This window comes from Triticum aestivum, chromosome 2A (genome assembly GCF_018294505.1).
Source record: "Triticum aestivum cultivar Chinese Spring chromosome 2A, IWGSC CS RefSeq v2.1, whole genome shotgun sequence".
NCBI lineage: Eukaryota > Viridiplantae > Streptophyta > Magnoliopsida > Poales > Poaceae > Triticum > Triticum aestivum.
In genome coordinates this window covers 74,102,600-74,109,926 of record NC_057797.1, presented here as the reverse complement: position 1 = coordinate 74,109,926, position 7,327 = coordinate 74,102,600, and positions in this window count along the sequence as shown.

Genomic DNA, 7,327 nt, shown 5'->3' with positions numbered 1-7,327 from the left:
CGGCCCGGCGAGCGCGGCGGAGGCCGCCTGGTGCAGCGGCTGCCACGGCAGCCATGGCGGCGCGGTGGCGGCGATGGGCGGCGCGGCCGGGTGCGGCCCGTAGGACCCGACCAAGAACAGGTGGATCTCCTGGACTGCCTGGGTTAGGTCCCGCAGCGCCCCGGACACCTCCTCCGGGGTGAGGACGGCGGGGGCGGGCGCGACGGAGGATCCCGGCAGCGGAAGAGACGGGTTGGGCGGCGGTGAAGACATGATCAAACCGAAGCTAGCTGATACCAAATTGTTATGGCGCTGCTAGAAGGAGGGCACGAGAGGACCGGCCGGGGGCCTTTTGCCCAGTGCCGGGCAAGATGGAAGGGATTTCCTTCTTAATTCTTGCTTCATCAGATTGATACATCTCCTCTCTTTATATAGAGAGGTTTACTTGACTCCCAAGCAAGGCTTACTTGACCCCTAAATAAGCGACCCTTATCTCTAATTAACCCTAAGACTAATGGGCTATACCGCCAGCCCAGGCCATTAGGCCCATTACGTATTCTAACATACTGCACATTTCATTGGCTGGATGGATCCACTGTCGGATGATTACTAACTGGGCAGCTTAATGTGGGAGGCTTAGTTTGTAGGTCCTTATTCCATAATTTGGCATGTGGCTCGCTGTTTGCTGAGATCTTGCGCATTGGCTGTAGCCTGTAGGGTTCTCTTTGTTTGTTCATATTAAGGATGTTATCTGTGGACTGTATCATTGATAATGACTTGCTTGATTGTATAACTGGTGGTTAAGCTGAAGGCTTTTTCAACGAGTTTGACAATCCACTGGAGAAACCCAAAAAAGTCAGAAGTGGCTTCAAAGAAGAGGAAACACCAAGAGGAAGAACCTACCAAGGAGGCAGGATTGCGGACACGAGAAAGAAAGAAGTCAAAGAAGAAGAAATCCAATCACGGTGAGGAGCCTCCAGCTGTTCATTCTTTCTTTTTAGCAAAAGAGAGGTTTCCCCCTCCGATTTCATTTGAAGAAATCAAGATCCACGTGACAAACTGACTACAGGCGTAACATAACCAGCGGTTCATTCTGCTATAACAATCTGCTATGTTCATTCTGTCGAGTAGTAACTAATACTAGTATATCTATATGTCGTTAATTGCCATTTTTGTTCATTATTATCCAGTCAGCAGATTCGATCAACACATGCTGTGCAGGGTTGAAAATAGCCTCAACTGGATTTTTTGCTGCATGCATGCATCACCTCTAATGTCGCATTGTTTGGATCACAAACCATAGGTGATTAAAATACTTGCAGGGCTTGGTAATTCATAGTCAGATGTAACGGTGACCTGCTGCCGCCAGCCAATTCTATTTTGTTGCATGCATCACCTCTGATTTTATATTTTAAGATAAGATCAACACTCCTGATCAGCGAGAGATTGACCAAAACCGGTGATAAGAAAAATACTTTTGGGGCTTGCTAACAGTCAGTCAAATGTATCTGTAACCTGCCGCCCCTATATTTTAAGATCAACGTCTCTAATCAGCCAGCCAGAGATTGACCTAGACCAGTGATAACTAAGAAAAACCACCGGATCCCCGGAAAGTCAAAAGGAGCATCACTGCATGGTTCAGGTTGATAATCTACCTGAGCTCCCCCTCTTTTGGTTCATAAGATAGGAATGTTATAGGAATAGAAAAATCATAAGAAATGAGATGACATGCATCTTAATTCCTATAGAGAAAAAAGATTGTCATTTGAGCATAGGATATATTTTTTTTCATTTAGTCTAAGCTAATGTTTTTTTTTCTCTCCAAAATGTGAAGGATTGATTCGTATCTTAAATAGGAATAGAAATCCATTCCTACAAATCAAAGGGCTTCAAAAGAATTTTTTTCCTTTGTAAATCCTATCCTATAGAATTCATAAAATTTCCTACAAACCAAAACCAAAGGAGGCCTTGATCTAAGCAGCTGCAGCAACCAATGAACCAATCCATGATGCAAGCGCACAACTAACCATAGCTCCAAATGCATCGGTCAAGCTTATTTATGATTTCGTGTTAGACGGTCTTTCCGTAGCACCTAGTGGTACATGCCACTGCGTCAGTAGAGTGTGTAACTGAAACTGAAACTGAATCTGTCCACACACTTTTGGGACTGGATTTTTTTTCTTTCTTCGACCCTGATGAATAGTCAGTCGGTCAACTATAGACAGAGAAGATCAAAATTAAACTTAAAGAGAGGGAGCGGGAGTGATGAGTCTGTGTGGGCCCATTGTGTCAGTCACTGTGCGGTTCCTCTCACACTCACTCCTTGGATCAAAATCAAACTTAAAGAGAGGGAGAGGGAGGAACCCAAAGAGGTCAGAAGTGGCTTCAAAGAAGAGGAAAAACCAAGAGGAAGAACCTACTGCAGAGGCAGCTCAACAGGATGGCGAGCAGGAGAAAGAAGTCAAAGAAGAAGAAATCCAATTACGGCGAGGAGCCTCCAGCGGTTGATGCCGGCGGCGCTGTGTCATTCTGCTATAGCAATCTGTTATGTTCATTCTGTAGTACAAAGTGGAGTCATATATTTTGGAACGGAGGGAGTAGTAACTAATAGTATATCTATCTGTCGTTAATTGCCATTTTTGTTCATTGTATCCACTATCTAGAGCAGGTTCGATCAGCACCTGCTGTGCAGGGTTGGAGACTAGACTCAACTGGACATTCTTTTTTGTTGCATGCATCACCAACCATGGGTGATTAAAATACTTTCAGGGCCTGGTGATTCATAGTCAGTCAGATGTAACGGTGACCTGCTGCCGCCGCCAGCCAATTCTTTTTTGCTGCGTGCATCACCTCTAACTTTATATTCTAAAATCAACACTCTCAATCAGCCAGAGATAAGAAAACCACTTTGGGGGGCTTGCTAACAGTCAGTCAAACTCAAATGTAGCACTAACCTGCCGCCATTATATTTTAAGATCAACACCCCCAATCAGCCAGAGATTGACCTAGACCAGTGATAGGAAAAGGCACTAGATCCTAGAAAGTCAAAAGCAGCATCACTGCATGGTTCAGTTCAGGCAGATAATCTACCTGAACCTCTTGCAGCAACCAGTGAACCAATCCATGATGCAGGCGTACAACTAAGAACTAACCATAGCTAGCACCTAGTCCTAGTACATGCTACTGCGTCAGTGGAGCGTAACTGAAACTAAGACTGAATCTGTCCGCGCACCAGATGACAAGAGGAACGAGTGCCCCGGAGAATCGTTCACTCACTGCGCTGCAGCAGTCGGGGACGGGGACTCGATCCTTTTCTTCTCCTCCCCTGATGAATAGTCAGTCGGTCAACTATGGGCAGAGGAGATCAGAATCAAACTTAAAGAGAGGGAGAGGGAGTGATGAGTCTGTGTGGGTCCGTTGTGGCAGTCACTGTGCGGTTCCTCTCACACTCAGTCCTTGGATCCCCCTCCTCCTCCTCGCCACTTGCCAGTGTGAGGTGGCCATCATCATTCAAGGTGCCACAGGATATGCCCCAGTGAGAGAGAGGGAGAGAGGACCATCGTTCATTCATTCACTCACTTATTCATGCTTGTCAGGGGAAAAAATAATCCTAACACGGCTCATGATGGTGCTACTGAATCATCATTCATACGTGTCAGTATTCTTTTTTTTTTATTTTTTTTTGCATGACGATCCCTCTGTTTCATAATGTAGTGCATGTAGATTTTCTGAAAAGTCAAACTTTACTACTAGTAATTTTGACCAATTTTATTTTATACTAAAACTATTTATAACTATGATATGAAATATATATAATATGAAAAAAAAACGTCTTATGATGTAGTAGTATATAATAAGATATTTCTCTGTCAGCTAATATAAGACGTTTTAGATCACCGAGTACATGCTTTGCTCTATAAACTTGGTCAAAGTATATAAAGATGAATTCTCAGAAAATCTATGCGCACTATATCGTGGAACGAAGGGAGTACTTCTTTTCTTAACTCGGCACAGGGGCAAGTGTTTTCAGGCAGAGGCTTCTATTTTCTCCTTTTCCTTCTGAAGAATAAGCGCTCCTACTCCTTGGATTCAGGAACTGCTTCTTGCTGGTAGTACAGTGCCGGTTACTATTACTAGTAGTACTACAAACACTGCACGGGTGAGCAGAAGAGAAGAGGATCCAAGCCGATTTCCGGCGGAGGGGGCGTCGCTGTCCCCCCGTCGTCAAGGGTTGGCTCCGTACTTCAAGCCTCTACCAGTGGTGTCCAGTGCAGACATCTTCCTCTCTTCCAAGGCAACTCTTCCTCTTCCTTTCTTTTTTTCTGGATGGGCTTCTTTGGGATCCGCACGCTCACATAGTTTCAGAGAAAGGGATGAACAATATTTTGAGAGAGGTTTCAGAGAAAGGGATGAACAATATTTTGAGAGAGATGGAGAGAGCATGCTGCTGCCTGTCGCCGTCGCCGTTCACCCCGAGCCCGTCCTACAAATGGAAACGGGTGCTACATTCCAAGCCACCGGCAAGAATTTTGCTGTCAGGTCAATTTTGCTACTCGAGACTACTACTCTCTCCGTTCTTAAATATTTGTTTTTCTAACTATTTTTAACAAGTGACTACATACAGAATAAAATGAGTGAATCTATACTTTAAAATTTGTCTACATACATCCATAAATGGTAGCCATTTAAAATGTCTAGAAAGACAAATATTTAGAAACGGAGGGAGTACTTTTTAGGGCAGACTCGTAAATCTCCTGCAATCGTTCGGACCAAGCAGTCCGAATCATGGGAGTCATCCAACGCCGACATGTATCGGTCCGTGGAGCGGTCCGGATGCGATTTCTCTCGCAAACCAAAGACAAAAGTGAGAAGGTTTGCGGGAGTCCGGACCGTTCCCAAGCCCGCTTCTGACGCTCCTGACAGGCGCCAGCTGCCCGTATTCATGCCACTGTAGAGCGCGTTGCTCCGCATTGAAGACGGCTCAAGGCGGACGACCTCACGCTGCCTCCGCCATTGAAGCGGCGCACCAGCCGAGGGCGCCGCCCGCTGCACACTCGGCTGAACATGTCTCCTCGCCACATTCACACACCTTCATTAATCCCGCGTGGAAACCGAGAAAATGAGAGGGAGAAAGGACCATTATTCATTCATTCACTCATTCATACGGGTCAGCCAAAAAGGAAAAGAAAAAATAACACGGCTCATGATAGTACTGAACAATCATCCATTTAAAGAAAATTAAAAAAATTGCATGGCAATCCATGGTTTATGGAGCATGCTTCTTTTCTCGACATGGCTCAGGGGCAAGTAGTTTTCACTTTTCAGACGGAGGCTTCTATCTTTTTTTTCCTTTTGTTCTGAAAATGAACACTACTAGTAATAGACAGACTCTTCTTGGATTCAGGCATTGCTGATTCTTGTTGGCAGTAGTACCAGTTAAAGCATTACTAGTAGAACCCTTAAACCCTTATAGCAGTTTTTTAAGGGTTGAGAAGTGTCAGTTTTTGACACTTTTAAGGGTTGAAAAACAGGGGCAAAGACTAGAACCCTCAAACCCAACCCTTAAACTGCTTTAAGGGTTGGATTTGAGGGTTCTAGTCTTTGCCTTAATCCCAACCTTTAAAACTGTCATTTCATATATCACACATTTCATCATATGACATATCACAAATTCCATCACATTTGACATAAAACAATAATCATTCTAGTTATTATTACAACACCGAATAAAACAATAATCATTCAAATTATTACAACAATGTTTGAGCAAATTACACTAATTGTTCGAATCAAATAGGACATAGAAAAGTAAAACAAAGATACATCATGGGCCAATGCGCCGCCCATCCAACTGCCAGTGGTGCTCTACTAGATCATTCCGTAGCCGACCATGAGTGGTTGCATTCTCAATCTCACGATGTGCTTGAAGAAAAGCGTGTATGCGAGAAGGGTTTCTTTCCGGTTGCACACGGGTACCAACATTGTCATAGAAACAAGGGAGGTTTAACCCTCTCTTATCCTCTAGGATCATGTTGTGTAGAATCACACAACATTTCATGATGTTCACCAAGGTTTTTTTGTCTCAAAACCGAGCTGGACCATGAACTATGGCAAACCTTGCTTGCAAAATACCGAAAGCTCTCTCAATATCCTTGCGGGCTGCCTCTTGTGCCTTGGTGAAATGAGCCTCTTTTCTTGTTAAGGGCACCCCATTTTTCTCCTTGATGGACTTCACAAGAGTTGCCCATTCGGGATAGATGCCATCGGTGAGATAGTATCCCATTGAGTACTCATTGTCCATGATTTTGTAGTTGCATTGTGGAGCATCCCCAGAAATTAATCTTTTGAACAAAGGAGATCTATTGAGGATATTGATATCATTGAGTGTTCCCGGCAACCCAAAGAATGCATGCCAAATCCATGTGTCCTGAGATGCTACGGCCTCAAGCACAATGGTAGCATCACGGCTTTTAGCGCAATACATTCCGTGTCATGCCTTTGGGCAATTTTTCCACCTCCAATGCATGCAATCAAGACTACCTAGCATCCCCGGCCATCCCCCTTTTTCATTCATTTCCATTAATCTATTTGTATCTTCCTCGTTTGGTGCCCGAAGATACTGCTCACAGTACAACCGGATGACCAACTTGGCAAACCTACGGACTGACTCCGTGGTTGTATCTTGCCCAATGCGAAGATACTCGTCGGTATATCCGCGGGTATGCCATAAGCGAGTACCCGCATTGCCGCCGATATCTTTTGATATGCACTAAACCCCATGATACCGGCGGCGGATCTACGACGTTTAAAGTAATAGGAGGCGGCCTCACAATCCGTGACAATCTTCACAAACAAACTATGCCGCATTCGGTACCTCCTGCGGAAGAGACGAGGAGGGTATGTAGGTACCTCCGTGAAGTAGTCTTCCATCAAATGCTCGTGTCCGAGAGCGCGGTTCCGGTAGATGGTGACTCGCCCCATCTTCGACCCTCTCCTCTGATCCATCAGCTTCACGCGGTTTTCAAACGATTGCACGTCGATGAGGAGGCTCATCATCTCGACGTCGTCGTCTTGCAACAACTCCCCGATGTCCGAATCGTCGGATGACGACCAACCCGATGAATCGGACAACGAGTCCATGGCGTCGTTGTTCACCTCCATCTACACAATACAACAAACAATAAATTGTGAGTGCCAACAATGAATCAGAAAGGAAAAAATAAAACAAGAAGAAAGAAAAGGAGGCATACTTGCGAGGAGCTCGGGGCGGCGGCGCGGCTGCCTCTGGCCCGCCTGGCCTCTGGCGCGGCGGCTAGGAGAGCTCGAGGAGGCCTGAGGCCAGCCTGCC